The sequence below is a fragment of the Rhodamnia argentea genome, chromosome 4 (genome assembly GCF_020921035.1).
Source record: "Rhodamnia argentea isolate NSW1041297 chromosome 4, ASM2092103v1, whole genome shotgun sequence".
In the NCBI taxonomy this organism is placed as follows: Eukaryota; Viridiplantae; Streptophyta; class Magnoliopsida; order Myrtales; family Myrtaceae; genus Rhodamnia; species Rhodamnia argentea.
This window is the reverse complement of record NC_063153.1, coordinates 26,116,885-26,140,308: the sequence shown is the minus strand read 5'-3', so window position 1 is coordinate 26,140,308 and position 23,424 is coordinate 26,116,885. Positions and strand designations below refer to the sequence as shown.

Genomic DNA, 23,424 nt, shown 5'->3' with positions numbered 1-23,424 from the left:
GTTAATCCGTTGATTTTATGGTCGTGTTCATATCAATTAGGTTGACATTATTAATAAGCTAATTTTTTTATGGAGGCGGAATGAAGAGGGGTGGCAAGATTGTTTTAAATGATTACTAAGTACAAGTAATTACCAGGGTTGTACTTTTTTGAGAATTCAAGAAAATTATTGAGGATAACAACAAACTCAACGAACTCTTGACCGCATTGAGTCATTTTGAAAAACATTGGGTGAGTTCGTTTTGCGAAAAAGATGATTTCAAAAATATTTTCTCAAAAGTAATCGAAATATTTAGGGTACGCTTGTATTATAAAAATGAGTGAACGAAAATTTTTAGTGAATAAGGTCGGAAAAAAAAGGGTTAAACAACGACGTTTTTCAAGTAACTTGTTGGGAGTAACATTACAAATGTTCTTATAAAATTACCAACTTCTCTTCATGGTTTGCAAATTAGCCATTTTATATTAACTTACCAACTTTTACTTGCAAAACTTACCAATGCTTCAAGTTTACCAACTATATGAGAAATTACCAACCTGAACTGGTGAAATATACTGAATTTCATTATATTAAATTATTAAATAATTTTGGATTACCAACTGTCAATTGTGTTACTCAGCGACGGGCTGGTGAACGAGCCGTATGCCGTCGAAGGATAGTTCATAGACGAGATGGAGGACAAGCGGAACCTGTTCAGGGCTCGCCGTCCTGACGAGGCGCATGCCTTCTTCCTCCCTTTCAGCATGAACAACGTCGTCCACTACGTGTACGAGCCGATCCTCTCCGTCAACGACTACAGACGGGGATAGATTACAGAGGTTTTTGCGAGATTATTGTCGTGTTGTGGCGGATAGACATGAGTTTTGGAACAGAAGCGAGGGCGTCGATCATTTTACGTTTGCTTGTCACGATTGGGTAAGTATATTTTGTAATTATGTTCTGGAATGTTTTCAAATTCGCACAAGAGAGGGAAGGAGAATTTGTCTAGTGCCCAATTAAACCCGCAGAATCGGCCAAATAATTGTGATGAAACCGGTCAGTCTGTCAGGGTTTTACAAAGCACAAGTATTGTAGATAGCCTGTGATTTATATGTGATTGGTTAGGTCGAACATGACGGTCGTACGTTGTACTTATACATTGCTTTGTTGAGTTAGATGAAAATTTACTTTGTTAATGCAAGTAGACTCTGCAGAAAACAAAGGTTAGTGTCAGATTGGCTTCGCTTGTGTAGTTTTATATGAGGTTGGCAAGTGCATGAAACATTACACAAAAGTTTTCATAGCAGGATCAAACTGCATTTATGGTAATTGGCAAAGCTAATGGAAATTAAAATCAATTTCATACGATCAACATTATCATTAAATAGCGTGAAATCGTTTAAACTACCATTGATCGTTTAAGCTTTTATTATAGTCGGCGGTCTCATAAAATTTCATATCATATCGGAGTATGTTTCAAGGATTCAAATCAATCTACTCTCGATTTATTGTTCTGTTATTTATTGTGATTTATATGCGATAAGGTGTGTTGAGTAATATAGTATAACTACATTGTTAGTCTTTTTTTTTTTTAAAGAACAATTTAGACGTCTAGGAAAACGATTTATCTAAAAAGGGATGTCAATATCAAAAAAATGTAAGACCCTTTGCTTTTTATTTTTTTTGGAGTCAAAATGTGAAACCCCTTTTTAGATAGCAGCTATGATAGACATGTGATAGAACATGGAAGTTCGCCTAAACAAAAAATAATTAATAAACTCATCATGTATAAGATTAAGATACGGTCGACAAAATTAATCAAAATATTTCTAGGAAAATACATAATAAAATATTTTCTGTGAAATTCACTATGAATTCCACTGATTATGACACAAAAAGGATCACTACTCCACGTGCTATTTTAACTGATGAAAATATCTGGTAAGAAACTCCAATTGAATGATCATGTAACTATCGTTAATTTATTGTGAGCTTAACAACCTATTTTGCTCACAACAAAAAATAAATAAAAAATAATTCAAATGTGTTGTGAGGTCCGCTCCTTCAAGAATTGATGGCTCACAATATGTTGTTAATCTCACAGTATGTTGTTAATTTATTGTGAGCTTAACAACCTATTTTGCTCACAACAAAAAATAAATAAAAAATAATTCAAATGTGTTGTGGGGTCTGCTCCTTCGAGAATTGATGGCTCACAATATGTTGTTAATCTCACAGTCATCTAAACACGGTTATGCCAGAAAAACTCAACATTATATCATTGGTACTTTCCTAGATCCTAATTCCCATGGCTCACAATTTCCTCCATTTATCAATTTTTTTTTTCTTCTGGCTAATTATTTGATCCATTTCAATGTTCACGTAGGGTCCTGATGTTTCATCAGCGGACCCTAAGCTCTTCAAGAACTTCATCTGAGCCCTCTGCAACGCCGACAACTCTGGAGGATTCCGACTCGAGAGAGACGTCTCAATGGCTGGAGTCTATTTAAAGCACGGTGAGCTCGGTCCGCCTCGCTTAGGTCTCGACCCTTGCAGCCGCACAATCCTCGCCTTTTTCGCCGGTGGAGCCCACAGTCCCATCCGAGAGCTCTTGCTCCAGCTTTGGAAGGACAAGGACGCCAACGTCCAAGCGCACGAGTATCTCCCCAGGGGCCAGAACTACTCAGCTGATGGGGAGAGCAGGTACTGCCTGTGCCCGAGTGGGTTCGTGGTCGTGAGCCCAAGGGTTGCGGAGTCGATCTACGCGGAGTGCATCTCCGTGGTCATCAAGGACGGTTACTGGTTGCCATTCAGCGACGTGCTCGACTGGAGCAAGTTCTCGGTTCGAAAAGCGGTGGACAAAATAAAGGACATCAAGACGATTCTGGAGGCAATCCCATTTGAGAAGTACGTGAAGTTGCAGAAGCGGGTGGTGAAGGTCCGGCAGCACTTCGAGCTGCATAGGCCGGCGAAACGGTTTGACGTGATTCACATGGCGCTCCACGGGCATTTTTCAAATCAAGTTAAAAAAAAAATAATTACCAAATCAAGTGTAAAAAAATTTCATTTACCAAATCAGGTGCCGTTCGGCGATCACACTGCCGAGCGGGCCAAAAAAACAAAAAAATTTCCCGCTCGGTAGTCTAATTACCGAGCCGACAGAGCGCATATTTTTTTTAAAAATTTCTTATTCCCTCTCGGCAGTCTAATTGCCGATCGGGAGGAGCGCATAACTTTCTTTAAAAGAATTTTTGCTTGCTCGGCAGTATGACTGCCGAGCAAGCACTCAACCTTTCTTTATTTAAATTTAAATTTAAATTTTCTTTTTTAATCATTTTTTAATTTCTTTTTTTTTTAATTTTCTTTTAATCATTTTTTTATTATTCAATTTGTTCTTTGGAACGGACAAAATATTAATAACATTCCTCTATAATACAATGTTCCGTGTTAACGAGTGAGCGAACGAACGATCGAGGCCACGGAGCGAACGCTCACTCGTTCGCTCGCTCGGTTTGCGGGGTCGAGGCTTGCTCGTTCGTTTGTTCACTCGCTCGCTTGTTCGCTCCACGGCCTCGATCATTCGTTCGCTTCCTCGTTCGTTCGCTCTGCAGTCTCGATCATTCATTCGTTCGCTTGCTTTGCGGGGTCGAGGCTCACTCGCTCGCTCATTCATTCGTTCGCTCGCTCATGTTTACATTCCGTGTCGGAGTAAACCAAGCCATCCTGGTCTCATAGGGTGAGGAAAGGGACTATCAAAATAGAGCGTATGCACCATGTTTATGAATTTAACGCACATGTTTACGTTGCGTGTCGTGGTTTCCTTGCCATGCCAAGTGCTCAATGGAGTGGACTCACTCAGGAATGCATCTTTCCGTAAATTGGAATTATTTGTAGGAATGAGTTTGGGCGAAGGAACCAGCGCGACCATGTCGGACGATGAGGATGAGTTGCAAATGGATTTCTCGTGGGATCTTTCCTTCCAACTGAATCCAAAAGGTCTTTGATGGAGAAAGTTCGCCACGAATTGAAAATTGAGGATGAGCAGGTGAACGATCGAGGCCGCGGAGCGAGCAAAAGAGCGAGAGAGCCTTGACCTCGCGGAGCGAGCGAGCGAACGATCAAGGCTGCGGAGTGAACGAACGAGTGACCTTTGACCCCGCAGACCGAGTGAGCGAACGAGCGAGCATTCGCTCCGCGGTCTCGATCGTTCATTCGCTCGCTCGTTAACATAGACCATTGTATTATATAGGAATTTCATTAATATTTTGTCCATTCCAGAGAACAAATTGAATGATAAAAAAATGATTAAAAGAAAATAAGAAAAAGAAATTAAAAAATGATTAAAAAAGAAAACAATAAAAAAATTTAAAATAAATAAAAGGTTGAGTACTTGCTCAGCGGTATGACTGCCGAGCAAGCATAAATTTTTTTTAAAAAGGTATGGGCTCCTCCCGCTTGGCAATCGGATCGCCGAGCGGGAATAAAAAATTAAAAAAAAATATGCACTCCGTCGGCTCGGCAATCAGATTGCCGAGCGGGAAATTTTTTTTCTTTTTTGGCCCGCTCGGCAATGTGACTGTCGAGCGGCACCTGATTTGGTAAATAAACTTTTTTTACACTTGATTTGGCAATTATTATTATTTTTTAACTTGATTTGGAAAAAAGCCCGCGCTCCACTCCGTATCGCTGAGGAGGCTGAACGTAAAGCTGGATCGAAGAAATGATTGAGCAGTTCTTTAGGTCCTGGTTCTTGTGTACGAACAATTAACAGGAGATAACGAAAGTTTGACGAACAGCAAATAATGAAAATTTAGTTCACATTAAAGTTGGCAATTTCCTGTCATAAGATATCAGGAAAAATATCGAATTACCCCGACTTCGAACCTGAGCTGAACCCACAGTTTCTTCAGGGACTAACGGTCGGAGGCATCGCGAAAATTATGGCCCTTTCTCTTGATTTCATCTTGTTGTAACTGAATCTTGCAAGTAAATAAATATGAAAGTCAAACTAAGAAAACAGAGAGCTTTCGAAGGAGAGGAAAAAGGAAGGAACAGAAACCATCAGCGATCTCATCTCTTCCAGACCTCTCTCTCTCTATATCTTCCGTCCTGCGGCAGGGAAGTTCAAGATCTCTCACTCGATATTTCTACTCCCAGCGCCAACCATCAGCGAAGATGCTTCCGGGACTCGGGTTCTTCGTTCGATCGTTGTTCGTGACCGTCTACTGCAACGTCCAAGGTAATTGCATCTCTGCCCTGTTCTGGTAGGTTGAGTCCGAGTTATGTGGAGAGAAAAATTGCTTGTGAGTCTCTCTGCAGTTTTGTGGATTCACATTGTCTGGTGTTTCTTGGATGAACAGAATTCATGAATTTCGATTATGGATAATACTGTGAAGCCGTGTGTCATGGATTGGTCTTGGCACCCAATTAGTCGTGTTTTCGGCCATCTATTGTGTTAAAACAACATCCACGCAATGCTTGCGATCACCGCGAATAGGAAGATGGCCCTACCAAACGTGATCGCCTTGCACAGCCACAAAACTCACCACTTTGTTGTTGTACAAGGCGATCACACTTGGCGGGGCCCGCCTTCTTGTTCGCGGTGATTGCATGTGTCGTGTGGATGTTATTTATCATGATGATGTTGGAGGCGCAGGTACGATGGCAACCCGACGAGTCAGAGACAAGGGGCACTTAGAAAAAATGATTGTAAGGAAGAGGATATCTGCTCAACCCTTGATCCTATCATAATCATATATGATTGTTGTATTGCCGTGGAAAGGAGTTGAGCTGGTTTCGATTGCATACGTATCGTCAGTTGCATCATGTCGGACTTTCTTTCGAATTTTTGCAGTTCTTCGACTTCTGAGCTTTATTATCTTTTGAAACTGCAACAACTTGTTTGCTCTGAAATTCAAGCTAGAGGCTGAAAACAATCCATTGAAAACAGGGCCATTGGTAGATGTGCTATCACAGGGGAGTTTAGGACCTCGACATTACTTAGTTTGTAGATATGTATCGGGGACATATTAAGGCATAGTGGTCACAAATTTAACAAGAAAAAGGAAAGTATAGGTGATATTAGGACAAATCCAGCACAATCCACAAGTGTATAGACCGAACACGTTAAAATATATCGCAATGCGCGAGAGATATGCTAATTGCTCATCTATGTTACTGCTCTAGTGGATGTTCCATAACATATGATCTTGTCCGCAAATACGATGATCGGCCAATTTCACCAAAAGCATCTAGCCTCTCCAGGTGTAATGTCCTGTTGGTGTAGCGCTCAGAACACCTGACAATTTACGTAAATGAGCGCCCCAACTTGATGTATGTCAGAGAATCGACGAAGAGCGAACCAAAATAGCGCTCGAAATCAACAGGGAGTTCGTCTAGACTCGTGATCAGTGACTATCCCTCCGCATTACCTAACCACCACGAGCTCAATCCTCCCCACGTTATCTAGAAATCTATCTTAGAACCGACCAAAATATTGGCAGCAAACCAGCAATAAAATCTCCGGGCATAAGGCCCCTGCTAGAAAATTCTGAAAGTTATAATGAGTGATGATCTGGTTGTAATGTATGAATATCAAACATAAGCCATGAAACATGTACGTCTTACGACTCTGAAAAATGCCATTTCATATTTTGTTTCATAAAGAGAGAACAAGATTATTTCACGATTTTTATCTTGAGGTGTGTTCTTCAATATAATCAAATTATAGTGAAACAATATCGCGTTTGTAGAAGCGCCTTAAACACTAGGTGTGAGCAAAAGGTGTGGGTAGAATTGGAATGGGCTTAGTCGGTTCGATTCCAAACCGATTTCAAGAATAATTGATTTAGTTTGCAATTTCAAAAGTTTGGATCCAACCAAGACTAGTTTGATTCTCGATTTTGGCCTTGGCATAGGCATTTTTATCGGGAGACTTACTGAGGTTTTTTCCCTATAAAAGTGAAATATTAGGCAATTAAAATTAAGCATCGAATTCTAAGTTGCATCCTGACCAACAAAAATTGTTTTGCATGACATAAGTGAAGAAACTTTATTGAAATCGACTTGATATAACGTGAATTTGTTTGATGACGAATGCAGCTGAAAATTGAAAACATTAAGTCAATTTTTTTTTGCAAAATTTTTCTTATAAAAGAAATGCTCCTTAAAATTAGGCTTTTTTGTTTCCTTTTTATTTCAAAATTTGTCTTTTTCTGAGGTGACTCCATGTCATCGCGACACATGCTTTAAAAAAAAAAAACCACCACGTTGAATTTTTTACGTACCTAAGTTGTTGTGAATGACTTGATTTTGTCGATTCTAAAACATTTACGATTTGAATAGACTTTTTCAAACGTTTAAGATTGGATTGCATGTTCGAACAAAAATTTAAGACTATTGATATAATTTTAGATAATGAAACGAATAGTGCTTCAACTTTTGCCTAATTTACAATGCGGTTCATAAACTTTTAGTTTGTGCAATGTGATCCTTGAATTTTTGGTTTATGTTCAATGTAATCCCTAAATTATATGAAAATATTGAATGTTGTCATTATTGAACAAATTTAAAGTTCAGGGATGACATTGCATATTTGGCTAAAGTTTAAGGACAACATTGAACAAATTAGAAGTTTCGGAATTACATTGCATATTGAGTCAAAGTTCAAGGACTATTTATATCGTTTTCCCATATATGTTTCCCTTTTTTTGTGAATTACAAAGACGCATACAAATATTTCATTGGCTATGTAATGGCCTCGACAGCCAAACATGATACGAAGTATATGGGAAAGACAAAATCTCGAATAAAAATGGTAGCAGGAAATATTTTATAAAGCAGCTGTGAATATTTGATTTGTCATTCCTTATAAAAGACTCAACTTTGAATTTACCCCATTACCGGAATGAAGGCACCACAAAAAGTGAATGATGTGGTCACTAAATAGTAAAAATTATAAGGAGTTCAAAGGTATTAAAAGTGAAGAAAAAATTTATCTCTTGCTATGACACTCATGATCAATATTTTTCATACAAAACGATAACATAACTGAAGTATGATACAGAGCTAGCGGGTTTGATTTCCGGTTAATTATGTTTGGGTCAATTTGCCGTCAACTTGCGGGACACATTTAATGATCGTGTTATGTTTGTGTCCAATTCATTAGACACGGAATTGAGTTGTATAACACGTTTAAATTAACAAGTTAGTGCGAACACGATTTATATATGATCAATTTAAACACAATTAACTATGAATCACTCTTTCCTTTGATATTTACTATTAACAATTTTTACGGGATAATTGTCCAAAACGTCCTAAGCTTATTACACATTAGCCAGTTTAGTTCTAAACATTTCAATTTGGCTATAATCCTAAATTTTTCGATGATTTGCCAATGTAATCATTTTAGCCAAATTTGGCCATAAATGGTTGATGTGGACATTAGTTATTCTATATAGCATTACTTGTGTTGATGTGGATAATTTTTTATAATTTTTTAAATTTTCTGAATTTGTTTATGTTTTTTCCTTTCCTACTCTTTCCTTTTTCTATTTCCTTCTACCAGTCCGCCTTGGCTATGGCTAGCAGAGGTCGACGACCACAAGTGAATGCGTCGTGGCCCTCGTCGACCACGGTGTGGGCTCGCAGGCCCGTCCGGATAAGGCGTGGGCATTGCGGCCGTTGGCCATTGCCTAGGCCTCGGACTAGTGGAGGGAAATAGGACAAAAAGAAAAAAAGTGAAAAGAAAAGAATAAAAAGGATATTAAAAAATCATAATTTGTTTGGCCAAAAATTGCCAAAAATTGTCTACATCAATGTCGGTCGTGTGAAGTAGGACGGTCGGCGGCCACGTCAGCGATTCCATACTCAATTAGTCGAAAGGAATATGTTAGCAACACGTCAAAAGGTCTAGGATTAAATTGGCCAAATTAAGACATTTAAGACTAAATTGGCCATCGTACAATGAAAATTAGATGATATTTTGCGTTAGGCTCGTGTTGGTTGGTTGATTTCGTCTCGACAAACTTCATGTCATAGTGGGTCATGCAATCATTTTGACTCTTCTATTAGTTATTTTACAGCGTCACATGGACTTTCATGTGTCAATCTGTTAATTTTATGGTCGTGTTCATACCAACTAGGTTGACACTACTAATAAATTTTGTCTCCTTTGAATTGACATGTTTTGTAGTATACTTGCAAGGCAGCATGACATGAACACGACCAGCCAACACAAACTCTCACCCCTGACCGCATTCACAAGGCTACTTTTTGATGGAGGCGGAATGAAGAGTGATGGCAAGATTATTTTCAATGATTACTAAGTACTAGAAATTACAAGGGTTGTACTTTTAGGGAATTCAAGCAAATTATCGAAGATATGATTGTGTGTTCGTATCGTTTATAAATTTAAACAAAAAATATGTACATCACTCATGAGAATGTTTAGATATAAATTGTTGTTGATTAAAAAATATTTTTCATCAAAGGAAAATGGTTTAAAAATAATTTATTTTTTACGAAACAAACAACGAAACCTTAATGATGTTACTAAAGAAGCCTTAAGTCTGTTCCAAGGTCTAATGATTCAAAGCTGGTTTCAAAATGGAACTGGCCTCGTAACAGATTCAAAAGATAAGTTGTCGATTCAAATCGGACCATCTGACCCATCCATACCATGATTGCAAGGCTAATAGTCATTTAATTATGTCAAACGTATATCATATTCTACGTTAGTTAAACTATAGCCTTTCGTTTTTGAACTATTTGAAGATTGATTTAGCGACAACTATAAGGAGATAAAATTTGTCACGATGATGCTATTGAGACCCACAACTTTCTTCTTTGCAACTTGTAAGTTCTAAACTTGCCGCCTCGATGCAATGACAGGAAAAGATGCAAGCTATTCTAATTCTATTAACCACACTAACATGACACGCAACTATTTGAATATGGCACCTAAACTTAATAATGACATGTGATTTAAATTAAATAACCCCAACATGCCATTTATACTACATGATATGCGAAATAGCTAGCTAAAGACATGCAATTCAGTTAACGAACCGAAATCTAATGGCACGCAATATGACATGGCAGCGACATAAGAATAAGATGATGACCGTACATGACATAGGCATGCACGTGCAGTTTATTTAATGGGAATTCGAAATTAATGTTTAGAGGAATTAAATTACCCAGAATGACATGTTATCTAATTTGAACTAGGAAATAGATTAATTCAGGTCCTAATTTAAATCGGATAAGTATCCCATATTCTAGAATGCAATCTATTCGAACATGCAATCTAATTTTAAAGGTGCAAAGTTACCAAGAAATCCAATCCTATCTAAGAATCAAATCAGAATCCTTTTAAAATGGACTCTATCTATATTTAATCTAATTTACAGATTGCCTTACGCGTGGTTACAAATAGAGAGGAGAGAAGAAGTCCACTGGCCAAGTGAACCGAGAGAAGCGCTCTCATCTCTTCCAGACCTCTCTCCCTCTTTATATCTTCAGTTCCATGGCAGGCAAGTCCAAAAAACCCAACATCTCTCCCTCGAGATTTCTTCCCCCACGCCAACCATAGGGGAAGACGCTTCCGAGACTTGAGTTCTTCGCTCGATCGTTGTTCGTGACCATCTACTGCAATCTGCAAGGTAGTTGCACCTCTGCTCTGCTCTGGTAGGTTGAGTACGAGTTATGAGGAGAAGTAAACGGTAATGATCAAGGACCTAACGGCAGCCTAAACACGCTTCGATGCCATTGCGATTGTTATGGATCTGGATTGGTTCTTCTGTGTGGCCTCTATATGTCCTCGCTCTCTGATTCCTTCCATGGATTCACCGCAGATTCAAGCCCTCTAGGACGCCTCTGTGTTTGTTTTACTCCAAGCCGATCGATCATCGCAGCAGGTAACCACCTTTTCCTTGATGGAACTGAGTATCTTCTGTTTTAGATGTAGGAGAATGAAAAGAGAGGCTTAGAATCTACTTCTCGCTAGCTTGAAAATCACTTACGAGCTTATATCCGTGATTGTAACTCGTCTGTGATGGTTCCATGTTGAACCGGATCTGATCCCATTGCGATTGTATGAATCGTTTACGTCTGAACTTACATCCGTGTTAACATATTAGACCAATCTTTTCTTAAGGTTAATGTCCAGATGTTTATTTAATCAGTTTGAGAACTTCCGTCAATTTAGTCTAGAGCCAAAACATTCAATATTGCTTGTTTGACAATCTTTTTTTCTGGCTCACGTTGTGTGTATTGTATGTGGGTTGATGTCGATCCCAAGTCTTGGCATCAAATTAGTCATGTTTTCAGCCATCTATTGCCTTAAAGTAACATTCGGGCAGCGCTTGTGATCACCACGCACAAGAAGGCTCACCACTTGGTTCACGGCAAAGGCGATTGCACATCCCTGTGCACGTAGCCTCAACAGGAATATTTGTACACCGACATGATCGGCCCCCATCATGATGGAGAAGGCCGATCATGTTGTTGTGCAGCTTGGAATCTTCTTATTGAGGCAGTGTGCACAGGAGTGTTTAATCGGCTTTGCTTGGACCGGGTGGTGAGTGTAGTGTCATGCACGACGTTTTTGTTGTTGTACAAGACAAGTGTTGATGGAAAATGATTGCGAGTGTTGTGTGGATGTTATTTAGCACGATGATGTCATAGATGTAGCGGTGGACGCTGAGTGTAGGTCCATAGCGAGGCAAATGGAGATACAAAGGTACAGTGAGGCCGACGGCAAACCGATCGACGGAAAATGAATGTGGGGCAGGTTGTGTCTACTTAACCCTTTATTGTATCACAGATGCATGATTGTTGTAATGTTAATGTTATGGAAAGAAGTGAATCTAGTTTCAATTGCACTCGTATTGTAAGTTTCATCATGTCGTACTTTCTTTCGAATTTTTGCACTTAAGACTTTTCAGCTTCATTATCAGTTGAAACTACAACAATTTGTTTATTTTGAAATTCAAAAGTTGTTTCGAGGTTGATTGAAAACAAGGCCATTGGTTGATGTGCTATCACTGTTCAATTTAGGACCTCGACATTACTTAGTTTCTCGATATTTAATGGGGGATATTAAACCATAATGCAAAGCATAGGTGATATTAAAAAAAAATCTAACACAATCCAAAGGTGTGTAGACCGAACATGTTAAAATATATTGCAGTGCACGAGAGATATGCTAATTGCTCGCCTATGTTACTGGTCCAGATACAAGGATCTGCCAACGCAAAACACGATAATCAGTTTCGCGAAATGTATCTAGCCTCTCTAGGGGTAATGTCCCGATTGGCATGGCATTGAGAACACCTGACAATTCTTCTAAATGGGTGCCCCAACTTGATGTACACCAGAGAAAAAATCGCGCTCGAAGTCAACCGCGAACTCGTTTAAACTCGTGATCAATGGCTATCCCTCCTCATTACCTAACTCCAACGAGCTCAAACCTCCCAACATTCTCTAGAAATTTATATTAGAACCAACCGAAATCATTTAAAAAAAAAAAAAACCGAAAGAGGACAGAAGTTCGAACCCTAACAAAGCAAAAACCATAAGACTAGAATCGAACACAAAATTCGAACCCACATCGAGAGAGCTGGGAGCTGAACGTGGATTACTAACTTTTTAGGAAGGGCCAACCCAAATGTTGGTTTCGACCAAAAAAGCAAAGGACCAAAATATTGGCAGCAGAACAGCAATAAAATCATCCACCAAATTATTGAAAGTTATTATGAGCGATAATCTATTCGTTATGTAATAATATCAAACATAATTCCATTTTAAGGAGATTACAAGATTGTATTGTAATTTTATCTTGAGGTATGTTTTTCAATATAATGAAATCATAGTGAAGCAATATGGCGATTGTAGAAGTGCCTTGCACACTAGGCGTAAGCAAAGGGGGCGGGTAGAATTGGAATTGGCTTAGTCCGTTTGATTCTGATTCTATTTTAAGAAGAATTGATTTAGTTCGCGATTTCAAAAGTTTGGAATCGACCAAGACTAGTTTGATTCTCAATTTTGGCCTTGGAATAGGCACTTCTATCGGGAGACCGACCAAGGTTTTTTCCTAATGAAAGTGAAATATTAAGCACTTAAAATTAAGCATTGAATTCTAGGTTGCATACAAACCAGGAAAAAAAAGAACTTAAAGTCCTTTTTTTCGCTCACAATTTCCTCCAATTATCAATTTACTCCTTTTTTTCTCCTGGCTAATTGTTTGGTCTATTTTTCATGTTCATATGGGGTCCGGATGTTTCATTAGCGGATCTGAGCTCTTCAAGAACTTCGTCAGTCCCAGTGCACGACTATCTCCCCAAGGGCCAGAACTACACTCAGCTGATGGGGAGAGCAGGTACTGCCTGTGCTCGAGCGGGTTCGTGGTCGTGAGCCCGAGGGTTGCGCAGTCGATCTATGCGGAGTGCATCCCCGTGATCATCAAGGACAGTTACTGGTTGCTATTCAGCGACGTGCTCGACTGGAGCAAGTTCTCGGTTCGAATACCGGTGGACAAAATAAAGGACATCAAGACGATTCTGGAGGCAATCCCATTTGAGAAGTACGTGAAGTTACAGAAGCGGGTGGTGAAGGTCCGGCGGCACTTCGAGCTGCATAGGCCGGCGAAACGGTTCGATGTGATTCACATGGCGCTCCACTCCGTATTGCTGAGGAGGCTGAACGTAAAGCTGGATCGAAGAGATGATTGAGCAGTTCTTTATGTTGTAATATAACGCGGAAGCTAACCCAGATCTTGCAAATAAATCAATGCGAAAGCACCAAGAGAAATAACGATGAACGATAAATGACACCAGGGATTACGTGGTTCGGTCCGAATATCGGTACCTACATCCACGGGAGAGCCAGCAAGAACAATCCACTATAATTGGAGAATCGGAATTACAATCGCTCAATACGCTCGTGTTTCCCACACCTAGATTATACCCAAACCCAAAGTGTTTACAAATAAACAACTTACTTGGATATAATAAGATAAAATAAAACTCACGAAGCACAAATCTAACCTCAAGATTTAATCGGCTTTGACACTTGAATTCTTGATGTAATTCCACGAACAAAACCCACGAATGAAACCCTTGCAGAGCACTCAATGAATGGCTCTCTTTATGACTCTTTTTCAAGAGTCATTTGTAAAGCAAGCTTGATAAGCATTTTATATTAAACCCACCACCAAAGAGTGTGCAGATTTCCACCGTGAAGATAGGGACAACAAAGTCTCAAACTTGGACTTTCTTACTCCTGCATGCAACTTTTTCAACAACCAAGAAAGCAAATCTTATCTTTTCTTCTTTGTCGTTGTCTTCAAGGAGTCCACTTTGAACCAAATATCCTCATTATTTGGTTAAAGTCAAAGATTGCACTTTTCCCTTTTCTCATCCTTTCACGTGAACACATATCCACCGGCAAATATATGTGCCAATCTTTTTTTCGTTCTTTCACGTGCTGGAGCATCCACACAATACATCGTCGGATTTCGTTCGAACTCAAACTCGAGACATATATTTTAACAATCTCCACCTTGGCTCGACGTTTGAGCCAAGTCTCAATCGCTTCGCTGATAATCCAAACATCATCTGCTACTCTCCTAACAGCCCCAATGGGCTCAACCGCCACAGATATCATCCAAGTCCAAGCCGCGCTTGAACTTCGCCGTAATCGTGGACCTCATCAGAATACCAACTGAACATGCACCTTTAACTGCTCTACAAGGACATTCTGACACAAGCTCCTTAATCGCAGATAAAGCAAAACCACCGTTGCATCCATATCCGTCGGGAGATCGAATACGTACCTTATCAATATCAGCGATAACAGCAACCGTTGGCTCTACGGGCTCCACCTCGCTACAAGCACCATCTGTGTCGATTATCACGCCAGCACTCGCTACCTCGGGAGTTTCTGGTTGCAACTCCACCTCAAGCTGAACACCGTTTAGATCCGTATTTATACTGCCACAAACACTCCTACCCCGAAGTACCGGAGACTCGTCAAAGGTAACTTTTCCGTTGCAAACAGGTGAATTTATATTCGAGCACCACAACCGATAGCCCCGCTCACCTCGTGCATAGCCATGGAATATGCATCTTGCCCTCACATCGAGCTTACCATCACTTACTCGATAATAACACGGGCAACCAAACATTCTAAAAGTAAAATAATTAGCAACGTTACTCGACCACACTTCTTCGGGAGTCCGAAATCCAATCGCGATCGATGGAGATCCGTTCACCAGGTAGCTCACCATACTAAGCGCATCCGCTAGAACTCTTCTAGCCATACCAGCACTAGAGATCATTTTACGGGTCATCTCTAGTAATGTTCTGCTCATCAATTCTGCAAACTGTTGTGGTTTATTGGCACTAGTGCGGTGTTTCACTATGCCATTTATCATGCAGAATTTATTTACCAGCTTTGAGCAAAACTCCATGCTACTGTCGGTTCGCACATGCTTGATCGACTTAGCAGTCTCCACCTCGATCAAAGCTCTCGACCGCGTGTTCCCGACAACAGCATCAAACTTGTGCTTCGACACAATCACCCAAGTCTTTCTCGAGCAATCGTTAGACTCTCGAACAGATACCGACGTCTCCGGAGCGAAACCCGTCAATGTCTCACCTTGAAGTTCATATAGGCTTCCATGCTTGATTCCTTTCATTATCACCAAGGCACCTCGAACAACCTTTAGAACTCCACCTTGTGAAGAATACCTGCATCCAACTGAATCTAGGGCAACCAAGGAAATTAAGTTCTTTTTCAATTCTGGAACGTATCTTACTCCGGTCGGTGTCCTCACAATACCATCATGCATCTTGATTTTAACACTTTAGGTCCTGGTTCTTGTGTACGAACAATTAACAGGAGATAACGAAAGTTTGACAAACAGCAAATAATGAAAATTTAGTTCGTATTAAGGCTCCGTTTGTTTCACGGAAAATATTTTTCCAGAAAACATTTTCCCCAATTTCCGGTGTTTGGGGGGCGGAAAATTAGCGGTCAACGGAAAATATTTTCCGGTCAACAAAAAAAACCTTCTAAAACTAAGGAAAATGATTTCCTCATTTTGAGAAGAGGAAAACATTTTCCACACTTTTCATTCTTCCTCTCTTTCAACTATTTTTTCTTTTTAATTATTTTTTTGCTTTCTTTTCTTTTTTTATTTATTTTTTCAATTTTATTTTTCGGATAAAATTTATTTTTTAATTACTTTCTTTATTTTTTTTTTTTCCTTTTTGAGTCTTTTTTTTATTTTTTTTAATATTCCTTCTTCTCCCTCGACGGGTCGCCGGCCACGGCCACGGCCTGTGGCTAGCCAGGTGAGGCCCGGCGTCGCCGGCCTCGAGCAAGGAAAGTTATAGCGAGGAGCAGAGCCGTGACGTCCGTACCGAACTCCTCGTGCTCCACGCGGACCTCAGCGGCGGACTCGCCATGGAGGCGCCCGGGAGGATGGGGCCGATATTCACGGCAGCGGTGACGGTGGGGAGGCGAGTGGGGGAGGGGGTGACGCACGTGTTCCCGCACGACGTGAACCGGCAGGTGGAGAGGGCGTCTGCGGAGGAGTTCCCATGCATGAAGTACAAGGTGGAGCGCATGGGGAGGCTCTGGCATTTCGAGATCCCACCGTCCCATAACGTGAATGCTTCACGATTCTGTTGAGGACGTCTTTATCATCCTTTTTTTCCCAGTTTTGGTATCGTCGTCTTCTTGTTGTTACACCATATTGTGTGGAGTTCGTGTAGAGAAATTTTACGAAAAATTTAAGGAAAAAAAAAATTGAAGCGTGTTGAGAGTGGGATTTTACGACGTAGTTGACGTTGACGAGCAGGTCGGCGAGGCACTTGACGGCCAATTCCGAGTCACTATCGAGGGTGGCCTCTAGGAGACGCTGCGAGACCTCCGCGACACAATCGACGGGGACCACCTACTTCCCAATGAACGCCGATAGCATCGCGAGCGGGGACGGCGCCAGAGCTCCGAGCACCGTCGCCTCACACTTCCTCTGCAGCATTAGTGGCGTGCTTCGCGTGCACTCCGAAATCAAAATCCCTATTGCTCAGTGCGGGGGATTATATTATGCGCAACGCCTATCTCTTTCGGATTTCTCTCTCTATCTCTAGAAATGAGAGCTGAGAGAGAGAGGAGACTTTAAAAGAAGTGACCACTAGAGTCTATTTTGAAGAAAAAAATAAGACAAATTTTCCTTACCAAACGGCGGAAAACATTTTCTGAAACATTTTCAAGTTTTTGCCAAACACCGGAAAAGGAAGTCATTTTCCTGGAAAATGACTTCCCGGAAAATATTTTCCGAAAAAGTCATATTTTCCGCGAAACAAACGGAGCATAAAGTTGGCAATTTCCTGTCATAAGATATCAGGAAAAATATCGAAGTACCCCGACTTCGAACCTGAGCTGAATCCACAGTTTCTTCAGGGACTAACGGTCGGAGGCATCGCGAAAATTATGGCCCTTTCTCTTGATTTCATCTTGTTGTAACTGAATCTTGCAAGTAAATAAATATGAAAGTCAAACTAAGAAAACAGAGAGCTTTCGAAGGAGAGGAAAAAGGAAGGAACAGAAACCATCAGCGATCTCATCTCTTCCAGACCTCTCTCTCTTTATATCTTCCGTTCTGCGGCAGGGAAGTTCAAGATCTCTCACTCGAGATTTCTACTCCCAGCGCCAACCATCAGCGAAGATGCTTCCGGGACGCGAGTTCTTCGTTCGATCGTTGTTCGTGACTGTCTACTGCAACGTCCAAGGTAATTGCATCTCTGCCCTGTTCTGGTAGGTTGAGTCCGAGTTATGTGGAGAGAAAAATTGCTTGTGAGTCTCTCTGCAGTTTTGTGGATTCACATTGTCTGGTGTTTCTTGGATGAACAGAATTCATGAATTTCGATTATGGATAATACCGTGAAGCCGTGTGTCATGGATTGGTCTTGGCACCCAATTAGTCGTGTTTTCGGCCATCTATTGTGTTAAAACAATATCCACGCAATGCTCGCGATCACCACGAATAGGAAGATGGCCCTACCAAACGTGATCGCCTTGCACAGCCACAAAACTCACCACTTTGTTGTTGTACAAGGCGATCACACTTGGCGGGGCCCGCCTTCTTGTTCGCGGTGATTGCGTGTGTTGTGTGGATGTTATTTATCACGATGATGTCGGAGGCGCAGGTACGATGGCAACCCGACGAGTCAGAGACAAGGGGCCCTTAGAAAAAATGATTGTAAGGAAGAGGATATCTGCTCAACCCTTGATCCTATCATAATCATGTATGATTGTTGTATTGCCATGGAAAGGAGTTGAGCTGGTTTCAATTGCATACGTATCGTCAGTTGCATCATGTCGAACTTTCTTTCGAATTTTTGCAGTTCTTAGACTTTCGAGCTTTATTATCTTTTGAAACTGCAACAACTTGTTTGCTCTGAAATTCAAGCTAGAGGCTAAAAACAATCGATTTGAAAAAAAAGGGCATTGGTAGATGTGCTATCACAAATGAGTTTAGGACCTCGACATTACTTGGTTTGTAGATATGTATTGGGGACATATTAAGGCATAGTGGTCACAAATTTAATAAGAAAAAGTAAAGTATAGGTGGTATTAAGACAAATCTAGCACAATCCACAAGTGTATAGACCAAACACGTTAAAATATATCGCAATGCGCGAAAGATATGCTAATTGCTCATCTATGTTACTGCTCTAGTTGATGTTCCACAACATATGATCTTATCCGCAAATACGATGATCCGCCAATTTCGCCAAAAGCATCTAGCCTATCCAGGTGTAATGTCCTGTTGGCGCGGCGCGAAGAACACCCGAGAACTTACGTAAATGAGTGCCCCAACTTGATGTATGCCAGAGAATCGACGAAGAGCGAACCAAAATCGCGCTCGAAATCAACCGGGAGCTCGTCTAGACTCGTGATCAGTGACTATCCCTCCGCATTACCTAACCACCACGAGCTCAGTCCTCCCCACGTTATCTAGAAATCTATCTTAGAACCGACCAAAATATTGGCAGCCAACCAGCAATAAAATCTCCGGGCATAAGGCCCCAGCTAGAAAATTCTGAAAGTTATAATGAATGATGATCTGGTCGTAATGTATGAATATCAAACATAAGCCATGAAACATGTGCGTCTTACTACTCTGAAAAATACCATTTCATATTTTGTTTCATAAAGAGAGAACAAGATTATTTCACGATTTTTATCTTGAGGTGTGTTCTTCAATATAATCCAAGCATAGTGAAACAATACCGCGTTTGTAGAAGTGCCTAACACACTAGGTGTGAGCAAAAGGCGTGGGTAGAATTGGAATGGGCTTAGGTGGTTCGATTCCGAACCGGTTTCAAGGAGAATTGATTTAGTTTGCAATTTCAAAAGTTTGGATCCAACCAAGACTAGTTTGATTCTCGATTTTGGCCTTGGTATAGGCATTTCTATGAGAAGATTGACCGAGGTTTTTTCCCGATAATAGTGAAATATTAAGCAATTAAAATTAAGCATTGAATTCTAAGTTGCATCCCGACCAAAAAAATTGTTTTGCATGACAAAAGTGATGAAACTTTAGTGAAATGGACTTGATATAACGTGAATTTGTTTGATGAGGAATGCAGCAGAAAATTAAAAACAGTTAGTCAATTTTTTTTTTTTGCAAAATTTTTCTCATAAAAGAAATGTTCCTTAAAATTAGGCTTTTTTGTTTCCTTTTTTCTTTCAAAATTTGTCTTCTTCTGAGGTGACTCCACGTCACCACCACACATGCTTAAAAAAAAAAAAACCACCACGTGGAATATTTTACGTCCCGAAGTTTTTGTGAATGACTTGATTTTCTCGATTTTAAAACATTTACGATTTGAATAAAATTTTTCAAATGTTTAAGATTGGATTGCATGTTGGAATAAACACTTAAGACTGTTGATATAATTTCAGATAGTGAAACGAATAGTACCTCAACTTTTTTCCAATCTACAGTGTGGTTCATGAATTTTTAATTTGTGCAATGTGGTCTTTGAACTTTTAGTTTACGTTTCATGTAGTCCCTAAATTACATGAAAATATTGAATGTTGTCATTATCGAACAAATTTAAAGTTCAGAGATAATACCGCACATTTGGTTAAAATTTATGGATCACTTTGAACAAATTAAAAGTTTGGGAATTACATTACATATTGAGCCAAAGTTCAAAGACTATTTATGTCATTTTCCCATATATGTTTCCCTTTTTCTGTGAATTACAAAGACGCATACAAATATTTCATTGGCTATTTAATGGCCTCGACAACCAAATATAATACGAAGTACAAGGGAAAGACAAAATCTCGAAGAAAAATGAAAGCACGAAATATTTTATAAAGCAGCTGTGAACGTTTGATTTGTCATTCGCGATCAAAGACTCAACTTTGAATTTACCCATTACCTGAATGGAGGCACCACAAAAAGTGAATGATGTGGTCACTAAATAGTAAAAATTATAAGGAGTTCAAAGGTATTAAAAGTGACGATAAAATTTATCTCTTGCTATGACACCCATGATCAAGATTTTTTTATACAAAACGATAACATAACTGAAGTATGATACAGAGCTAGCGGGTTTGATTTCCGGTTAATTATGTTTGGGTCAATTTAATGACCGTGTTATGTTTGTGTCCAATTTATTAGACACGGAATTGATTTGTATAACATGTTTAAATTAACAAGTTAGTGTGAACACGATCTATATATGATCAATTTAAACACAATTAACTATGGATCACTCTTTCCTTTGATATTTACTATTAACAATTTTTACGGGATAATTTTCCAAAACGTCCTAAGCTTATTACATATTAGCCAATTCAGTTCTAAATTTTTCAATTTGGCTATAGTCCTAAATTTTTCGATGATTTGCCAATATAATCATTTTAGCCAAATTTGACCATAAACGGTTGATGTGGACATTAGTTATCCTATATGACATCACTGGCGCTGATGTGGACAATTTTTATAATTTTTTAAATTTTCTGAATTTATTTATGTTTTTTCCTTTCCTACTCTTTCCTTTTTCTATTTCCTTCTACTAGTCCGCCTTGGCTATGGCTAGCAGAGGTCGACGACCACAAGTGAAGGCGTTGTGGCCCTCGTCGACCACGGTGAGAGCTCGCAGGCCCATCTAGATAAGGCGTGGGCATCGCGGCCGTTGGCCATCGCCTAGGCCTCAGACTAGTGGAGGGAAATAGGAGAAAAAGAAAAAAAATGAAAAGAAAAGAATAAAAAGGAAATTAAAAAAATCATAACTTTTTTGCCCAAAAATTGTCAAAAATCGTCCACATCAATGTCGGTTGTGCGAAGTAGGACAGTCAACATCCACGTCAGCGATTCCATATCGAATTAGTCGAAAGGACTATGTTAGCAACACGTCAAAAGGTCTAGGATTAAATTGGCCGAATTAAGACATTTAAGACTGAATTAGCCATGGTACAATGAAAATTAGATGATATTTTGTGTCGGGCTCGTGTTGGTTGGTTGATTTCGTCTCAACAAATTTCATGTCATAGTGGGTCATGCAATCATGTTGACTCTTCTGTTAGTTAGTTTATAGCATCACATGAATTTTCATGTGTCAATCTGTTAATTTTATGGTCGTGTTCATACCAACTAGGTTGACACTATTAATAAATTTTGTCGCGTTTGAATTGACATGTTTTGTAGTATACTTGCAAGGCGGCATGACATGAACACGACCGGCCAACACAAACTCTCACCCCTGACCGCATTCGCAAGGCTACTTTTTGATGGAGGCGGAATGAAGAGTGATGGCAAGATTATTTTAAATGATTACTAAGTACTAGAAATTACAAGGTTGTACTTTTAGGGAATTCAAGCAAATTATCGAAGATATGATTTTGTGTTCGTATCGTTTATAAATTTAAACAAAAAATATTTACATCACTCATGAGAATGCTTAGATATAAATTGTTGTTAATAAAAAAATATTTTTCATTGAAGGAAAATGGTTTACAAATAATGTATTTTCTGCGAAACAAACAACAAAACCTTAATGATGTTACTAAAGAAGCCTTAAGTCGGCTCCAAGGTCCAATGATTCAAAGCTGGTTCAAAATGGAACTGGCCCCACAACAGATTCAAAAGATAAGTTGTCGATTCAAATCGGACCATCTGACCCATCCATACCATGATTGCAAGGCTAATAATCATTTAATTATGTCAAACGTATATCATATTCTACGTCGGTTAAGCTATAGCCTTTCGTTTTTGAACTATTTGAAGATTGATTCGGCGACAACTATAAGGAGATAAAATTTGTCACGATGATGCTATTGAGACCCACAACTTTCTTCTTTGGAACTTGTAAGTTCTAAACTTGCCGCCTCGATGCAATGACAGGAAAAGATGCAAGCTATTCTAATTCTATTAACCACACTAACATGACACGCAACTATTTGAATATGGCACCTAAACTTAATAATGACATGTGATTTAAATTAAATAACCCCAACATGCCATTTATACTACATGATATGCGAAATAGCTAGCTAAAGACATGCAATTCAGTTAACGAACCGAAATCTAATGGCACGCAATATGACATGGCAGCGACATAAGAATAAGATGATGACCGTACATGACATAGGCATGCACGTGCAGTTTATTGAATGGGAATTCGAAATTAATGTTTAGAGGAATTAAATTACCCAGAATGACATGTTATCTAATTTGAACTAGGAAATAGATTAATTCAGGTCCTAATTTAAATCGGATAAGTATCCCATATTCTAGAATGCAATCTATTCGAACATGCAATCTAATTTTAAAGGTGCAAAGTTACCAAGAAATCCAATCCTATCTAAGAATCAAATCAGAATCCTTTTAAAATGGACTCTATCTATATTTAATCTAATTTACAGATTGCCTTACGCGTGGTTACAAATAGAGAGGAGAGAAGAAGTCCACTGGCCAAGTGAACCGAGAGAAGCGCTCTCATCTCTTCCAGACCTCTCTCCCTCTTTATATCTTCAGTTCCATGGCAGGCAAGTCCAAAAAACCCAACATCTCTCCCTCGAGATTTCTTCCCCCACGCCAACCATCGGGGAAGACGCTTCCGGGACTTGAGTTCTTCGCTCGATCGTTGTTCGTGACCATCTACTGCAATCTGCAAGGTAGTTGCACCTCTGCTCTGCTCTGGTAGGTTGAGTACGAGTTATGAGGAGAAGTAAACGGTAATGATCAAGGACCTAACGGCAGCCTAAACACGCTTCGATGCCATTGCGATTGTTATGGATCTGGATTGGTTCTTCTGTGTGGCCTCTATATGTCCTCGCTCTCTGATTCCTTCCATGGATTCACCGCAGATTCAAGCCCTCTAGGTCGCCTCTGTGTTTGTTTTGCTCATA

General features: G+C 39.7%; 1 pseudogene; it reads left to right on the top strand.

Moving 5' to 3' along the window:
• Nucleotides 1-626: 626 nt before the first annotated feature.
• On the top strand, nucleotides 627-13,715 carry LOC115733054 (annotated as a pseudogene).
• The last annotated feature ends 9,709 nt before the right edge of the window (nucleotides 13,716-23,424 follow it).